The sequence below is a fragment of the Tamandua tetradactyla genome, assembly GCF_023851605.1.
Source record: "Tamandua tetradactyla isolate mTamTet1 chromosome 18 unlocalized genomic scaffold, mTamTet1.pri SUPER_18_unloc_1, whole genome shotgun sequence".
Classification (NCBI taxonomy): Eukaryota; Metazoa; Chordata; class Mammalia; order Pilosa; family Myrmecophagidae; genus Tamandua; species Tamandua tetradactyla.
This window is the reverse complement of record NW_027518250.1, coordinates 2,454,359-2,473,433: the sequence shown is the minus strand read 5'-3', so window position 1 is coordinate 2,473,433 and position 19,075 is coordinate 2,454,359. Positions and strand designations below refer to the sequence as shown.

Sequence of the window (19,075 nt, the reverse complement as noted above, 5' to 3'; positions counted from 1 at the left end):
ATTTTCCAGTTTGTTTTTAGTTCATTAAATTACAATGGATTTTCAAATATTGATCTTTTGTCTAGCCATTTTAATATATTCACCTATTAGTTTTAGTAGCTTATTTGTAGATTCTTTTGTATTTTAGATGTGCACCATCATGTCTTTTCTCATAAAAACAATTTTCCATCTCCCTTCCTTATCTATTTTATCTTTAATTATGTTTTTTAGTTTATTGCTAAGACTTCCAGTACAATGTTGACAGGAAGTAGTAATAACAGACATCCTTGTCTTATACCTCACTTGAAGGGGAAAGTACTCAATATTTCACCATTAAATCTTATTTTCCTTCTCTGTATTTTTTTGTACATATTCTTTATTAGAATAAAGAGGTTTCCTTTCTGTTTTAAGTTTCCCAAGTATTTTTATCACATATGGGTATTGAATTTTGTCAACTGCTTTTTCTATTTCTAGTGAGACTATCATATAATTTTATTCTTTCATTCTCTTAGGGATAAATTATATTGAATGTTTTTTTAAATGTTTAATGCAGACTTGCATTCTTGAGATAAATCCCATATGATTATGATGCAGTATTCTTTACCTGTATCTCTGGTTTCAGTTTGTTAATATGTGAATTAGTACCTTGAGTCTAAATTAATAGGGAGATATTGCTCTGTGTGAGATTTTGACATCAATGTACTGCTCTTGTAAAATGAGCTTGGAAATAGTTCATTCTTTCCTTGTTCTGTGAAAGAATTTGTGTTAGATTGCAGTTATGTCCTTCTTAAATGTTCATATGTTATGGAAACATATACCACTGAAGCCTGATTTTCTTTGTGATTACTTCTGATTATGTATTCAGTTCTCTAATGTACTTTTATTTTTTTTGGATGGGCAGGCGCTGGAAATCAAACTCAGGTCTCTGGCATGGCAGGCAAAAATTCTGCCTCTGACCCACCATCACACCACCCTCTGATGTTCTTTTAAAGTCTGAACAATCCTATTTCTTCTGGTATCTTTTTGTATATGACAGTATTATTGAGGTAATTCACATGTCACATACATACAGTTCACATATTTAATGTATACAGTTCCAGTATTTAGTAAATTCACCAATTTGTGTAATCTTTGCCATAATCAATTTTAGAATATTTTTGTCACTGAAAATGAAAAAAAATCACTTGAGATGTTTGATTAGAAATCACTCTTCTCTCTTGAGGGGCCCCCCATTCCAGGCCTAAACAACCACTAATTTAATTCTGTGTGTGGATTTGCCTATTCTGACCATTTCATATAAATGGAATCATATATAGTCTTTGTATCTGGCTTCTTTCACTTGCTGTCATGCTTTCACAGTTCACCCATATTGTAACATGTGTCAGTACTTCATACATTTTATAGCCAAATAATATTCCATTACATGAATATACTACATTTAATAGTTCTAATTTTTCCACATCCTTTTTATGACTTGATATATTTTGCTTTTTTAAAAAAATTGTAGTCATCCTAGTGAGTATGTAGTGATACCACCTTTGGTTTTAATTTTCATTTCCATTGTGATTAATGATATTGAGCATCTTTTCATGTACTTATTATCCATTTGAGTATCTTCTTTAAGGAAATATCTATTTAAGTCCTTTGCCCATATTTTAACTGGGTCATTGGCTTTTTTTGTTGAGTTATAAGAGTTTTTTATGTGTTCTTGATACTAGAACCTTATCAAATATATGATTTGCAAATACTACCTCCCATTTTGTTGGCTGTCTTCACTCTTTTGATTGTATCCTCTCATACTTACACATTTGTTTAGTTTTGTTTATGTCCAGTTCATATTTCTTTTGTTGCTTATACTTTTGATGTTATTTCTATGTAATCATTGCCAAATCTAAGGTTGTGAAGATTAATATCCAATTTCTTCTAACAGTTTTATTCTTTTTCTTCCAATGTTTAGACTTTGATAGATTTTGAGTTATTTTTCTATAAGAGAAGTTGTGGACTTATCCTATAATCATGTGTAAATGATAGGATTCCCATGAACCACCTTATTATTAACACCTTACATTGGTGTGGGATATTGGTTACAATTGATGATAGCACATTGTAGTAATTGAAGTGTAAACTGTAGTCCACTGTTTAATTTAGGGTTCATTGTGTGGTGTAGTTCCATGGATTTTTAAAATGTTTATTCCTTTACCATATATACCATCTAACATTTCCCTTTGAATCACATTCAGGTATATATTTCAGTGCTGTTAATTGTATTCAGAATATTGTGCTATCATCACCACCATCCATTACCAAAACATTTCCATCATTCCAGTTCATTTTTTTTTATTTTATTTTTATTTTTTTATTTTTATTAACGGAAAGAAAAAAAGAAAAAAAAAAAAGAAATTAACACAACATTTAGAAATCATACCGTTCTACATATGCACTCAGTAATTCTTAACATCATCACATAGATGCATGATCATCGTTTCTTAGTACATTTGCATCGGTTTAGAGGAACTAGCAACACAACAGAAAAAGATATAAAATGTTAATATAGAGAAAGAAATAAAAGTAGTAATAATAGTAAAAAACAACAACAAAAAAACCCCTATAGGTCAGATGCAGCTTCATTCAGTGTTTTAACATGATTACTTTACAATTAGGTATTTTGTGCTATCCATTTTTGAGTTTTTGTATCTAGTCCTGTTGCACAGTCTGTATCCCTTCAGCTCCAATTACCCATTATCTTACCCTGTTTCTAACTCCTGCTGGACTCTGTTACCAATGACATATTTCAAGTTTATTCTCGAATGTCCGTTCACATCAGTGGGACCATACAGTATTTGTCCTTTAGTTTTTGGCTGGACTCACTCAGCATAATATTCTCTAGGTCCATCCATGTTATTACATGCTTCATAAGTTTATCTTGTCTTAAAGCTGCATAATATTCCATCGTATATATACCACAGTTTATTTAGCCATTCTTCTGTTGATGGACATTTTGGCTGTTTCCATCTCTTTGCAATTGTAAATAACGCTGCTATAAACATTGGTGTGCAAATGTCCGTTTGTGTCTTTGCCCTTAAGTCCTTTGAGTAGATACCTAGCAATGGTATTGCTGGGTCGTATGGCAATTCTATATTCAGCTTTTTGAGGAACCGCCAAACTGCCTTCCACAGTGGTTGCACCATTTGACATTCCCACCAGCAGTGGATAAGTGTGCCTCTTTCTCCCCATCCTCTCCAGCACTTGTCATTTTCTGTTTTGTTGATAATGGCCATTCTGGTGGGTGTGAGATGATATCTCATTGTGGTTTTGATTTGCATTTCTCTAATGGCCAGGGACATTGAGCATTTCTTCATGTGCCTCTTGGCCATCCGTATTTCCTCTTCTGGTAGGTGTCTGTTCAAGTCTTTTTCCCATTTTGCAATTGGGTTGGCTGTTCATTTTAAACCTTAACTTCTCATTCCCTATTGTATTAGTTTGCAAGCTAACACAATGTGGTGTACCAGAAATGGAATGGCTTTTTAAAAAGGGAATTTATTAAGCTGCAAATTGACAGTTCTAAGTCTGTGAAAATGTCCAAATTAAGGCAAGGCTATAAAAATGTCCAAACTAAGACATCCAGGTATAGATTACCATGGATCAAGAAGGCCAGTGATGTTTGGTGTTTCACCACTGACAGCTGCTAGCTTTATCTCCAGGCTTCTTCAGTGGCTCCCTCAGGGTCCTTTTCCTTCTCCATCTCCAGAAGTCTCTGGCTGTGTGGGCTCTGTTGGCTCTGTTGGCTCTGTTGGCTCTCAAGCTTTTTCCAAAATGGTCCCTTCTTAAAGGGCTCCAGTAAGTAACCCCGGCTTGAATGGGTGGAGAAATATCTCCATGGAAACCATCTAATCAGAAGTTACCACATGCAACTGGGTGGGTCACATCTCCATGGAAACAATCAAAAGATCCCACCTAGCAATAGTAAATGAGAATTAAAGAGCATGGCTTTTCTGGGGTATACAACAGATTCAAACTGTCACACCAATCCTCACCCCTTCCTTTAGTAATATACATTCTAGATTCTGATGCTATGTGTTTGTTTATTTTGATTGTTTCAAATCAGTGAAATCATGAGATATTTGCCCTTTCATGTTTGGATTATTTCACTCAACATGATGTCTTCAAGGTTCACCCATGTTGTTGCATGTATCCGGACTTCTTTACTTTTTTACAGCTGAATAATACTTAATTGTATGTATTAATTTTTTATTTATTAATTCATAAATGAATGAACACTTAGGTTGCTTCTATCCTTCACAATTTTGAAAAATGCTCTTATAAACATCATCGTGCAAATACCTGTTCAAGACCCTGCTTTTGAGCCCTTTAGGTATAGACTTAGTAATTGGATTGCTGTGTCATATGGTAATTCTGTGCTTTGCTTTCTGAAGCACTGACAAATTGTCTTGCTAAAAACTCGTAGATTGCAACCAGCAATAAATTAGTGCCCTAGTTCTTATTTTCTGTTTTTTTTAAGACTTTTATTGTGAAATAAACAGACCGAAAAGCAATAAATTTCAAAGTACATTTTCACAGGTAGTTATAGGACAAATTTCAAAGTATGTTATGGATTACAGTTCAGCACCTTCAGCTATTTCCTTCTAGCTGCTCTAAGACCCTGGAGACTTAAAAGAAGTATCAATATAATGATTCAGTAGTTTTCTCTGTTACAACTCCTCCTTCTCCTTTGATCCTTCTAAATTTTAGAGGTATTTAGGCAGTAACCATTTTAACTTCTTTATGTTGAAAAGAGTTGTCAACATAATAGGGTAGAGGGATGCAACTGGTTGATGTTTTTGGAGAGACTGGTACCTCTGCGCTTCAGTGTTTATCTGGCCTAGGAACCATCAGGAGGTTTTAGGTTTCAGAAAAGAAATTGAGAGTCTGACACTTTTATTGAGTCTCAGATAGAGCCCTGGGTATTCTCTTAGAGTTTATAGGAATATAATATTGTTGTTTGGGGCTTGGTTACCATGGTAATTAGCAATATCTAGCTGAAGCTTCCATAATAGTAACCTCCAGAAGAGCCTCTGAACTCTATTTAAAATCTCTTAGCCACTAAAATCTTATTTTTTTTACATTTCTTTCCCCCTTTTGGTCAGGTAGGCATTGTTAATGCATGGTGCCTGAGCAAGGCTCATCCCTGTCAGTCAGGTCCCACGGTGCCAGGTAAACTTAAATCCCTGGACCTCATATCCCATGTGGGGGGGAGGATAAAGATTTTACTTGAAGAGTTGGGTTTATAGAGAGAGGCCACATCTGAGCAACAAAAGAGTTTCTCTGGAAGTAACTCTTAGGCATTATTATAGGTAGGCTTAGCTCCTCCATTATAGAAATAAGTTTCTTTAGAGCAAGGCTCAAGATCAAGTTGCTAATGTTTGAGAAAGTACGAGGTAGAAAAGTTTAATTGTTCCATATTTTTTATCCATTCCCTCCAGAAACTTTGCCAATACTTTTTAAGTATCTGGCCAACATACTCTGGAAGGTATCCGGGTATTACATTAGGTTATATAGAATTGCAAGACCTTGTTCCTAATTCTAGACTCTATGTGTTGAGGTTTTTTAACTGAACTGACCAGACAGATTGAGTTACAGTGTATGCCGATTTCAAGATTTGGACAAAATAATCCTCTCTTCCTTTGGTCTCTGTTCCATTTTACTAGCTGCTGGAATGCAATATACCAGAAACGGAATGGCTTTTCAAAAGGGAAATTTACTAATTTGCTCATTTCCAGGTCTAAGGCATAGAAAATGTCCCAGTTAAAACAAATCTATAGAAATGTCCAATCAGAGGCATCCAGGGAAAGATCCCTTGGTTCAAGAAGGCAGAGTAATTTCAGGATTTCGCTCTCAAGTGGAAGGGCACATGGTGAGCACAGTGTCATTTGCTAGCTTCCTGTCCTAGCTTCCTGTTTCATGAAGCTTCCTAGGAGGCATTTTCCTTCCACATTTCCAAAGGTTACTACATGGTGAACTCTGCTTCTTGTGGCCATGTCATTCTGCTCTGCTCTCTCTGAATCTCTAGCTTCCTCCAAAATGTTTCCTCTTTTATAGGATTCCCATAAACTAATCAAGACCCACAAAAATGGGTAGAGATGTATCATCACCTAATGCAGCTTAATCATCACTCTTGATTGAGTCACATCTCCAGGGAGATTGTCTAATTAGAGTTTCAAAAAATATAATACTGAATAGGGATTAGAAGGAACAGTGCCTTTACAAAATGGGAACAGGATTAAAACATGTCTTTTCTACATGGAGCTACACCCGAGAATCGCGTTTTAGGGAGAGAAAAAGTAAGAATGAACTTCAAGAGCTTGAAAAACAAATAGCATCTGTCTCTGACGAAAATAAAGAAACAGAAAAGCAAATTTATCATCAAGATGCTGCCATAGAGAATACCCAACGCCAATGTGAAAGCCTTGAAACTCAAATCAAAGCCTTACATACAGAAAATGTAAAGCTTAAATTTGACATTGGAACAACCCAAGAAGATTTTGAGGAACAAATGATAAGACATAATGCATATTATGCAAAAATAAAAGCATATAAAGATAGTTTTGGAGAAGTAGAGAGCAAATGGTCATTTATGTCTGAACTCCGGGAAAAACAAGATCTTGTTAAAAAACTAAAGATGATGAAAGAGGAACTTATGCAAGATCTCCAAAATCCAGAAGGAAACCGAATAGAACAAGTACAGGAAGACATTACGAAGCTAAATGATAAAATTTTAACTGTAAAAGAATCTATCACTGAAAAAGCTTGTTTTCTTGAGGAAGAAAAAAGTTACATGAAAAATTAAGAAAAGAAATAGAGGTACAACATAAGAGATATGATGCAATTCTTAAGCGTTTGCGTTGTCAGGTGAGCAAGCTTCAGTCAAATAGAAGACAGTGGCAATGGAACATTGAACGACTTGAAAAAACTGCAGCTGAACTAAGAAAACGCATTGAAATGAAAGAATAACATTGTCATAGGGCAAAGGGGAGCACAGACTCTGCCAACTCAATTATGGGACAGAATGTGAGAAATTCCTTTGGATTCTTAGCAACCAGGGTCCACTATCAGAATCCTGTCTGGATGAGGGATATATTTGCTCTTTTTCAAAATCAGAATCTGTTTATTAAAATTCTTCTGAACCCTACTACTAATAGCAGTAGATAGACAATCAGAATGCTTACTGGAGAATAGTGAAAGGCGACATGCATGTTTTGAGTATGCACAATATATTGTACTCAGGAGTGCCTATTTATAACTTTGTCAACTTCACCACCATATGGAGTAAAACTTTTAGAAGAAAAGGATAAATTGATTTTTCTGTGATTTAAATTGTCAATATATTAAAAATTTCATCTATTTCAAACTTTTTATTTGAACTTATTTTTTTAGAACCACCATCACTTGAGCCCCTGAATATTGAAATTTACAAAAATGCTGTTCTTTGTTCCGTGCTTCAGATATTTAACTCACTTCTCTTTTAATCAGAAGGTATCAATAAAATTTTATTGATTATTTGAAAAACATGTCTTTTCTAGGCTGCATGTATTCTTTCAAATCAGCACAGTCTCATACAAAATACAGGCAGTGTCATCCTTTACCTTGTATTTTGATTACCTTGGTATCAACCTGATTAATTTCATTTTCCTGATCAGTTTTTTGGCTTCTTTAACAGTTGTTGTAGGTTTCAATGCTGATTTTCAGAGTTGTAGAACTCCAACTCTGAGTCTTGGGTGTCACACAGGTACCAAAGTTCAAAGGAAATACCAGGTCATGCACATATAATGCAGCATCTCAGAATTTAGATATAACACTTAAAGCTCAGGAATAAATGTGACTGCTGTAAGAACTTCCAATCTAGGCCCCAATTTTCTTAAAAGTATTTTGTCAAAGAGGCCATATACTATTTGTCCTTTAGTTTCAGACATATTTTGCTCACCATAATGTCCTCATGGTTACCTTGTTGCATGCCTCATGATTTCATTCCTTTCTGTAGTCACACAGCAGTCCACTGTAGGTATACACCACAGTTCACCCTTCTACATTCAGTAAATGTACTGATAACATCTCTCTGTCTCCACTCAACTTTCCACCTCCTGCCCATTGTCCTGTTTTATTAGGATTGCTGTGAAAGCCTTCTCACTGGTCCTCTGCTTCCACTCTTGCTTCTTTCTAATCCGTTCTCCACCCAGCTACCTGAAGATATCTTTTACAGGGTGACTGTGTGATTGTGAGAGCCTTGAGTCCGATGCTCCTTTTATCCAGAGTATGGACAGATGAGTAAAATAATATGTTTTAAAGAAATGAATAATGGGGCAGGAAGGGGTAAAATAAATTGGGTAGATGGAAATACTAGTTGTCAGTGAGAGGGAAAGGTTAGGGTATGGGATGTACAAGTTTTTCTTTTTATATTTTTCTGGAGTGATGCAAATGTTCTGAAAAATGATCATGGTGTTAAATACACACTATGTGATACTATTGGGAGCCATTGATTGTACACCATGTATGGAATATATGTGCATGAAGATTCGTTAATAAAATATTTAAATAAAAACAAACCACAGTGTGATATCATCTGACACCCACTAGAATGGCCATTAGTAAAAAAGCAGAAAACTGCTGCAACCAGCATGGCTCAGTGTGGGGACTGAAGGGAGATGATAGGGAATTAAGAAAGAAAGATGAGAGACAAAGATACAGTTAAAGCTGGGGGCAGGTGGAACTCTGAGCTCTGATGGAGACTGAAAGACCCCAAGAGGTTCATCACTGTTATTTTATAGGGCTGCAAGGTAAAGAAAGTAACAAAAATGTAACTAAAGAATGGGGAAGGAGGAAGCAGGGCTGAACCATCTGCTTTCCTGTGCTGGGATGAGTCAAAAGTTACAATGTTTCTCAAGGCCTTCTTCAGCCCCACACTCAAGCATCTTTGCAATGCTTTAGTCTTTCCAGGACATCAAGTGCCTATTTCCACAGAGACAGCATTGCTGTATCTCTGCAGTGGACATGTGATCTCTGCCTCATCCATGCCCAACAGTTTACAACCATTTTCAATACCTTCATATCTTTCTCTCTTCCACTTCTGCAATTCCCATTATATGTATGTTGGTTTCCAAGAGGTCTTTAAGACTCTGTTCATTGCTTCTCACATTGATTATTCTCAGTTTGCCTTTATACAAGTTTCCTTATTTTTCCTGATTTCTGCTCATATTCGCTGTTGTGTCCCTTTAGGGGGACACAACAATGAATGTTTCATTTTGGTTATTATATTTTTCCTTTCTATAGTTTCAGGTTTCTTTCTTTTCTTTTCTTTTTATTTTTTCTTTTCAAATAATCTCAAAATTAGAGGACAGCTACAGAAAGAGTACAAACACCATGCAGAGAAGTCCAGCAAACCCCTTCCGCACCACAGACACCCAGACAGATCCACAAATGTTAGCATTTTATCACCTGTGCCACATCAGTCTCTCTGTCACCTATCATCCATCCATCCATCCAGTCATCCATCTATCTATCTATCTATCTATCTATCTATCTATCTATCTATCTATCTATCTATCTATCTATCTATCTATGTTTCTGAACATCTAAGTGCAAGTTGCAAACATGCTACTACTTGGACACATAAGACCTCCATGTACATTTCCTTTGAACAAGGATATTCACTTATATGATCACTTTAAGCTCAGTTGTGAAGTTCAAGAAATTCAACATTGATATGAAGCTTATAGTATACGCTCAAATTTTCTCTGATGTCCCAATAATATCCTTTTGAGCCTTTTCTCCTCTATACTTAGATCCCATCCAATATCATGTATGCATTTAATTGTCATTATCTCTTTGATTCCTCCTTTCTCTTTCTTTTTTTAAATTGTGAAACATATGTACAACATGAATCTCCCCATCCTTCCCAAGCATAGCAGTCAGTGGGAGTAACACATTCACAGTGTTGCAGGACCCTCATCACCATCCAGTTATAAAACTGTCCTTTACCCAAGCAGACACCCTACACTCATTCTGCATTCACTCCTCAACCTTGGTAATGTGCACTCTGTTTCTTGTCTCCGCATTTTGCATATTCTCCGATATTTTCTTTGTGGCTACCTAGTGACTTAAATTTAACATCCTAAATCTGTAAAAGTCTTGTGTTTGTATTTACTTTATTATTTTCTTTACCAGAAATCTTCAGTTCATCATGTGTGGCTTCACTCAATTTTCTAGTGTCCTTTTCTTACAATGTACAGACCTCCCTTTAGTAATTCTTGTAGAGTTGGTCTAGTAGTAATAAAATCTTCACCTTTTCCTTATCTAGGGATGTCGTAATCCCTCATTTGTCTGTGTATATGTGTGTGTGCTGTATGGTGGGGGTCCCATTTCATTCTTTTTCCATGTGAGTATCCCACTGTTGCAGCATCATTTGTTTAAATTTTTCTTGGTTGCTTTTGTTTGTTTGTTTGGGGAAGTGCATGGTCCAGAAAATGAACCCGGGTCTCCTGCATGGAAAGTGAGAATTCTGCCACTGAACTACCCTCACATATCCAATAATTCCTTGTGTTTGAAAGATAATTTTGTCAGTTATAGATTTCTTTGTTGGAAATTTTTTTGGTTATGATTTTTGAAATATGTCCTCCCACTGCCCTCTTGCATCTAAGCCTTCTGATAAAATATCAGCTCGTAATCTTCTTGAGGCTCCCCTGTATGTGGCATGTTGCTTCTGTCTTTTGGCTTTCTGAATTCTCTCTTTATATTTGTAAGTCAACATTTTCATTGTAATGTTGTGCAGTTTCAGTTTATTTATGTTTATCCTGGTTGAAGTTCATTGAGCATCTTGGATGTATATTCATTAAATCTCAGAAGTTTTCAACCATTACTTCTCTTTAAAGTCTTCATCTGGAATACCCAGGTCTGATCTCCTCATTGATGGTTTCCAATCTTCTCCTTTGACTTGACCATAACTTCTTGTTTCTTTGTATTTAAAAAAATCTTTTGTTGTAACTTGGACATTTTGGTTTATTTTAAGCTGTTATTGCTGGAATTTAGACCCTGAACATATATTCCTTATGTTTGTATCTAGCTAGTTTTATGTCAGAAGTTTCATTGAATGCCAGGAGCTAAGAAAGAAAGGAAAAATGAAAATCCCCCTCCTAATCTTTGCAGATTGATCTGTTTGGGTGCTCTCCATTAGAGTTTATCCATCCACAGAGTGTTTAGAGAATAACTCCAAGCCAAAGCATAGGGACCTCCTAGGTCCTTTCTGCATGGGTGTCTGGTCTGGGGCATGCATATTTGACCCTAGGAATTCTCCTTTTACAGGATAGCAGTGTCCTCTGTTCTATAGGAAACAGATTCTTCAGTCCCAGGCACTGCTCTGTATGTCCAAGCCAGCGATATCTTTTCCTAAGAGGCAACATTGACTGCCTCCCATAATGTTCTGTGGGAACTTCTGTACATAGGATAGGTTCTGTGACAGAAATCCCTCAGGCCACCAACAGACAGATTAGGCCAGTCACACATGCTGCCTGCATGAGCACAAGTGTTACTCCATTCCTTCTGAAATGAGGGTCAGGGATCCACACTGGGAGTGCAGGTCTCTTCCATGGCAGGCCAGTAAGGGAGGGAAAGGGACCAGCCAGGGCACCACAAGTAGTCTTTCTTGATTTGGCAGAAACCCTATTACTGCAGTCCTTTAACTTTTTTTTTGGAGTTTTGAGAACCACATTTCTGCAAGTTCTTACTAGTTGTTCAAAGCTTCTTTGGGGAGTCAGCCCTGAAACTTTTTCACTCTGCCATTTGGATCAGGTGAGAGCCCAATGAGCTGGTTCTTTTTCAGAATCTCCTTATTGAACCTCTTATTTAGTGACACATTGTCTTCATACTTTCCTTTATTTCTCATTTTTGTTTACTAGATTCTAAAACAAATGGCAGACAATTAGTGGGCTCAACAATAATAATATATTGACTTGTGATTTCACAAGTTAGAATGCTTACTTCTTCCAAGGATTGGTCTCAGTTGGAGCTAATGAACTCTGCAATTGAAGCACTATAGCAGCCATAGATAATACATAAAGGAGTGAACGTGTCTGTGTTCCAGTACAATTTTACTTACAAAACAGGTGACAGGCCAGATTTTTCCTTTATATTGTAGTTTGCTAACCCCTGTTCTCTATCCTTATTAATTATTTTAGTCTACATTTTACATGAATTAGAGAGTTGTATTAAAATCACAAAAAACTGTGGATTTGTCTACTTTATTTATGTCAGCTTCTTTTTTATATATTTGGGAAAGTTACATGCAAATTTAACTTTGCTTTATCTTGTTGAAGGGAACATTTTATCATTATAAACTGTTCCTCTTTATTTTTCATAATTCTTTCTTACTTTAAAACCTACTGTTTTGATAATAATGTAACCCACATCAACTTTCTTTTCATTAGTGTTCACATGGTACATCATTTTACGTCCTTTTTTTTCAGTCTACAGATAACTCTATATGAAATATTTTATTTGTTGTGATTTTAATGTAACCAGACAGCCCTTCTTTGAATTGGATTGTATGGTCCAAGGATTGGCACATTTTTTCTGTAAAGAGTCAGATAGTAAATATTTTCAGCTTGAAGAGTCATACAGTCTCTGATGGGACAGTTCAGCTCTGCTCTTTTGTAAATGATTGGGCATCACCCTGTTCCAATAAAACTCTATTTATATTAAAATAGTGGCAAGCTGGAATTGGCCCATGGGCCCATACAGAAGTTCCTGACCCCTGACGTAGAGTATGCCAGAGGAAATCTGTTGGGATTTGGAATGAAGATTGTAGGAAGTTTGTTTATATTTTATATGAGCTAGAAAAATAAGAGTTAAAAAACATAACTTTTCTAATATATTTATTGAGAATACATGTACATAACTCATAAATACATCCAAGTGAATAATATGGTAAAAGCATTTTTTTGTAATTGAGTTCCTACAGAGTATAAGATAAAATTAAGTCTAGAATAGGCATCCCTTACAATCATTTGCTTTATGCTGTTTAGAGTAAATAGTATAAGAATAGATTTCTTGTATATTTTCTATAAAACCTAAGTATGACCTTCAGATTGAACAGAGATGTCTTGTTACAGACAGTATCATTCAAGAACATCACTATGGAGTTAACCCAGGAGGAGTGGTAGCTCCTGGGACCTGCCCAGAGGACCCTGTACAGAGATGTGATGCTAGAGAACTACAGCCACCTTGTCTTAGTGGGTGAGCATGTTTGCATGACTTACCTGTATACCTCTCTATAGAAGATATTTCCTTTAAATTTTGCCTTTACACCTGTATACTTTATTTAGAGTTTATGTTAAATATTTAGTTAAATATTTAGTCTTTTCTTTCAGGAGTCTAAAGTAACTGAACATTCTTAGGACTGGAGTGTTTGAAAGCAATGGGAAGTTTACATGAGACCTTCACGTTGCTGCCTTGGAAGCTTTGTCTTCTTCCACTTTTGGAAACCAAAAGGCTCATTTAGCTGACCTAAGTTCTCAGTTGTTCCCATTTCAAACCAGAGGTGGTTTTGAAGTTGAAACAAAGAAAAGGGCTGTGGTTGTTAGAGGAACAATTCTCAAACTAGAGTTACCCAGGTAGGTTACTGAGCAGTGCCAGACAGAATCCTGCAGATGGAAGGAGACTTCAGAAAGTTAACTCTGAAGTGAACACCTTTATTTTCCAGAATTATTTTTAGAAGGCCAAAAGATACAAAAAGCACCAAAAGAATAGGCTTGGCTATGTTAAAATTAAGAACTTTGTTCATATAAGCTATCATTAAATAGGTGAAAAGAAAAGCCACAGAGTGGCAGAATGGGTTCAAGTAGCCTAGAAAGGATAAGCATCCTGAAATTATAAAGAACTTCTGTAAGTGAATGTGTGAAAAAGGTAGGCAACCCAAGTAAAAATGAGCAAAAGAGTATGAACTGGAACTTTCAGTGAAATCTGAATGGCCTTGAATACATGTTCAGTCTCATTAATTTTGAGGTAAATGTGAAATAAAACAGGGAGCTACCCAAGAGATGAGATTAACGAATCCAGCAATGCCAAGTGCTGGTGAGAGGTAGAATATGGGAGACCCTCATGCAGTGATGGTGGAAATATAAACTGGTAGAGCCACTTGAAGTCAGGATGATATTAGCAGGTTAAAATGAAGTTATGCATAGGTTATTAGGGGGTAGAAATAGGGTAGAGATTGGGTAATTGGGGCTGAAGGGATACAGATTGTGCAACAGGATTGGTGGTAAAAATTCAGAATGGATAGCACAATGCTACCTGATTGTAGCACAATAATACAAGTACACTGAATGAAGCTGAATGTGAGAATGATAGAGGGAGAAGGGCTGGGGGCACATATGAAATCAGGAGAAAATGTAGATGATAAAGTCTGAGATGGTATAATTTAGGAATGCCTAGAGTGTACAATAATAGTGACTAAATGTACAAATTAAAAAAATGTTTTTGCATGAGGAAGAACAAAGGAATGTCAGTATTGAGGGAGTTGAAAATAGATAGTCATTCATATTTTATAACTTCAACTTCTGTGTGAGACTAAAGGGAGAAATGTTTATTTGGTGCAAAGTTTATATTTTGACTAGTGCACTTCCTAATTTAACTTGTATGGTCAATTTAATTGAACACCATAAGTACATGGAACCTTGAATAGGGCATGAGATTTTGTTGGTTTGTCCAGGTTAGTGTGATGCCCCGATAAATCCCAGAGTGATATGAACAGTGAATAAAGAAGTATTCACAAAGACCCCTTGGAATGGATGGAATGGGGAGAAAGGGGGAAAATTCAACTTCCCCATTTGAAAAATTCCTGATATTCTCACAAGCAGTGGGGACAACCAAATCAATAGGCCAAGACTTTGATCTTAGGGTTTGCCCCAAAGAAACTTATCCTTGAAAGGATAGGCTAAGCCTAGTTAAAATAGGTCTAAGGGTCACCCCCAGAGAAACCCTTTTGTTGCTCAGATGTGGCCTCTCTCTAAGTCAACATGGCAATAGAATTCACTGCCCTCCCCCCACTACTTGGTATGTGAGTCCCAGGGATATAAACCTTCCTGGCAACATGAGACAGAAATCCTGGGATGGGCTGGGACTTGGCATCAAAGAATTGAGAAAACCTTTGTGACTAAAAGGGGGAATAGAGAAATGAGACAAAATTAAGTGTCACTGGCTGAGAGATTTCAAACAGAGTCAAGAGGTTATCCTGGAGGTTATTCTTACACATTATGTAGATATCCCCTTTTTAGTTTATGAGTAGAGTAGAGGAAAGGTCCTTAAACTGTAGATCTGTGTTCCAGTAGCCATGTTTCTTGAAGATAATTGTATAATGATATAACTTTTGCAATGTGACTGTGATTGTGAAAACCTTGTGTCTGATGCTCCTTTTATCAAGGGTATGGACAGACGAGTAAAAAATATGGATGAAAAATAAACAATAGGGGGAACAAAGGTTAAAGTAAATTCAGTAAATTGAAATACTAATGGTCAGAGAGAGAAGTAAGGGGTGTGGCATTTGTGAGTTTTTCTTTTTCTTTCTTTTGCTGGAGTGATGCAAATTTTCAAAAAAATGATCATGTAATGAATACACAACCATATGATGATACTGTGAGCCATTGATTGTACACCATGTATGGAATGTTTGTATGTAAAGAATGTATGTTTTTGTGTACATGTAAAAACAGGAAAATAAAAACAAAAAAAACCTTACCAAAATTGACACAGAAGAATTAAAATATCTGAATGCCCTAAACAATAATTTTTAAAAGTTATGCATACCATATAGTCATTCAATGCTTTTCCTAACTGTATAATCTGGAAAAAGTCATGATTATACCCTCTAGGATGCATAAAATAATACTTAGGGCATTATTTTTTATAATTGCCAAACATTGGTTTATTAACAGTAGATGGGAGAAACAGTGATATTCTTTATGGAATATTAGGCAGCTACAGAAAAACTTGTTAAATGTTTAGAAACATACTAAACAAAAGAATATGCCTATATGGTTACATTTATGTAAAGGTCAGAAACAGACAAAATTCAACTGCATTTTTAGAAATTCGTATGTTAGTCATGAAATATAAGGAAAAGCAAAGATCAAATGACATGAATATTAAGGAGTGGTGAAATTTCAGCATAAAGAAGTTGTGATCAGGCAAAAATAGTAAATACAAGTTTTTACAGAGCCAATCATGTTCTATTTCTTGACTTAGTTTATAATATTAAAAATTATTTAGCACTTGTAATGCCATATTCCATAAGAGTTTTATGCAGATGTGTATTACGTTTCACACCTAATAAAGACATAAGAGATGGACCAAAAGTGACAGATGATATTTGTAACACATATAACTGAAATAGGCAGGCATTTAGAATGCATAAATAGTTGAAACTTTCCTTAATTTTCCTATGATAAGGACTTCATGATACCCCATTTAAAGTTGCACTCCTCACATCCAGAACTTCATGTCTTCCCTCCTCCACTTTATTTTTCTCCAAACCCATTCTCACATCTAATGTAACATAAATTGCTGATATATATATATATATATATATATATATTTCCCCCCGAATGGGCAGGTACCAGGAAGCGAACCCGAGTCTCTGGCATGGCAGGTGAGAACTCTGCCACTGAGCTGCCATTGCCACCCTGCTTATATATATATTATTGTGTCTCTATGTCCTCTCATATAAGCCCTAGGATAAGTATTTCTCTCTATTTTCATTAATGTTTCATCCCCATTGTACTTGAAAATATGCTCATCACACATTCAGAAATCAGCAAATAGTTTTTGAAGTTGAACATCATACAAGTTATTTCATAAAGTAAATAATTAAAATGGAAAATGGGCAAAAAACAGATCAGACATTTTTCAAAGGTAAAGTTCAAATACCGACCATGCATATTCATTTCTTATTAGTGATCTGGCAGGTGTAATTTCGTATCATGAATTATGAATTTATATACCCAACAAGTTGTCAAAGAGTAAGAAGGCTGACTCTACCCAGAGAGTGATAGTTTGGTGTAATGTCATAACAGGAACTTCACAAGGCAAACCGCAGTATGAATTGGCACAGTACCCTGGAGAAGGAGGTGGGCATTACACTTAAAGTGAATATATTCATTCTGTATCCAGCAGTTCCAATCCCTAGCTTACGTACTCTAGAAAAATCCTACTGTATATGTTCACCAGGAAAAAGGATGTCAAGCTCAACAATACTTGTAAGAATAAAAACTAGAAATGATCTGATATACTCCTACAGTGTTGATTAAAAATCAGTCATATTTCCATATAGGATTATTGAATTCGCCTTTTGAAAAACCATTCCATTTCTGGTGTATTGCATTCCTGCAGCTGGCAAACCAGAACCGATGTTGGTGCCAGAGAGTGGGGTGCTGCTGCTGCAGTTTGCAAACACCAAAGAAGTTGAAATGGCTTTTGAAATGGATGAGGGAAGGATGTGGGCTGATTGTGAGAACCTTGACAGAGGAGGCCTGGAATGCTCTGAAGAAACTGTTGGTAGAAATGTGGCCTCAAAAGATACCTCTGATGAGGCCGTAGACAGAAAAGAGGCATGTGCGATTGCAAACTCGAAGAAAGGCGATCCTTGTTTTCCTATAGCATTTAGTCGGGTGGAATGGACGAGTGGCTTTGTCTGGAAGGTAAATTTCAAATGCCATGAACTTGGATATTTAGCATGAGAGATCTCCCCATGAAATGTCAAAAGTGCAGCCTGGTTTCTCCTGACATTATCGTCAGATGTGACCGGGGAGAGATAAGCTGAGGCCTGAACTCTTGGCTAGCAAGAAACCAGAAGTTGATGTTCTGGGAAAGTGTGGGCTTCCCGGAAGGCAGACACCAGAGAATAGTGCACCCTGTGAGGACGGAAGCAGTCAGTGTTTTCTGAGAAAGCCAGGATTGGGCCTGGAGTTCTCCAGGGAGGATTTGTGGACATGCTGTCTGTCTGATGGGTATGATCCAAGGCTATTGCCTTGAAAGCCAATGAGAGGGCTGTGGGACCTGTAGAAAGGGAGCCACTGCCAGTCTGGACTGTGGGGTTCAGAGGAGGGACAGCATGGAAGAAAACTGAGTTCAGAGGCAAAAGCTTGGAGGCTGAGTTCTGAAGTCAAGAAGCCTCAGGCGAGGAGAGGACACACCCAAGCCCGTGGAGAAGGGTAAGTTTGCCCCAAAGGCCAAGGATGGGCCTTCCACCTGGTGGCAGTGGAAGCATCGTTCTGCCTCAGGCTTGCAGAGAGGGAGCACATTCCCTGGGGTTTGGGGAGAGCCTGACTGCCACACATGGTGGGGTGAGCATGTGCCGCAGAGATGGCACAGAGCCTGGTGCCGCCCCGTGCTGGGAGAGGTGGTGCCAAGAAAAAGGTGTTCTCCCCAGTGTCCCAGAAGGTTCCCTTTGTTGAGAGGCAGAGCTGTGCAGAGGCCTTTGTTCAAGGTGGGCCTGCTGCTTTCAAGAGGCCCACGGACATGACTGTCAGACTGAACATCGATGGACTTGTCCTGCAGATTTTCGAATCTGCTTGGGTCCTGTGTCCCCTGTGTTCCCTCCACCCTATCGGACAGCATATGTGTATCCCAGGACTGTTCCTCCTTCGTATGTTGGCAGCAAATGACATGTCTTGGGTTGTTAGAAGTCAAGGCAGAGGGTAATTTTGCCGTTCAGAGACCATGCCATAACGAACTTGGAAGGACTTTGTTCATTTCTCACTTTGTATGTCATGTCTGTTGTTAGTGAAGTGCTCTGAGGTTCCCTGAGACTGTTCTGGAATGAATGTGTTTTGCACAGGGGAGAAACAGGTCCTTTTTAGGGTCCAAACGGTGAAATGTGCTGATTTGAAGGGACGCATGTCCCCTAGATAAGCTGTGTTCTAATTTCAATCCCATTTCCAAAAGGCAGAATAATCCCCATCCTGTACTGTATGTTTCAGACCGGAGTCAGATCCTCTCCCTGCAGGTGTGATTTAATCAAGCGTTTTTGCTTTGCTAGATTAGGTGGCGACATGACTCC

General features: G+C 37.1%; 1 protein-coding gene and 1 pseudogene across 14 annotated transcripts in view; both read left to right on the top strand.

The window, feature by feature from the left end:
• The window catches only part of LOC143672863 (uncharacterized), a 43,444-nt gene extending 28,148 nt beyond the window's left edge, over positions 1–15,296 (top strand). For 12 of the 14 annotated variants that reach the window (XR_013170073.1, XM_077147328.1, XM_077147337.1 and 9 more), the window contains one exon: positions 13,134–15,296. The gene's annotated coding sequence lies outside the window, so the exon portion shown is untranslated. Of the gene's footprint in view, positions 1–11,921; positions 12,249–13,133 lie in introns of those variants that run through there. The other 2 variants (XR_013170071.1, XR_013170072.1) reach the window with 2 other exon arrangements.
• LOC143672853 (coiled-coil domain-containing protein 122 pseudogene) lies at positions 6,418–6,987 on the top strand (annotated as a pseudogene).
• Positions 15,297–19,075: the final 3,779 nt, after the last annotated feature.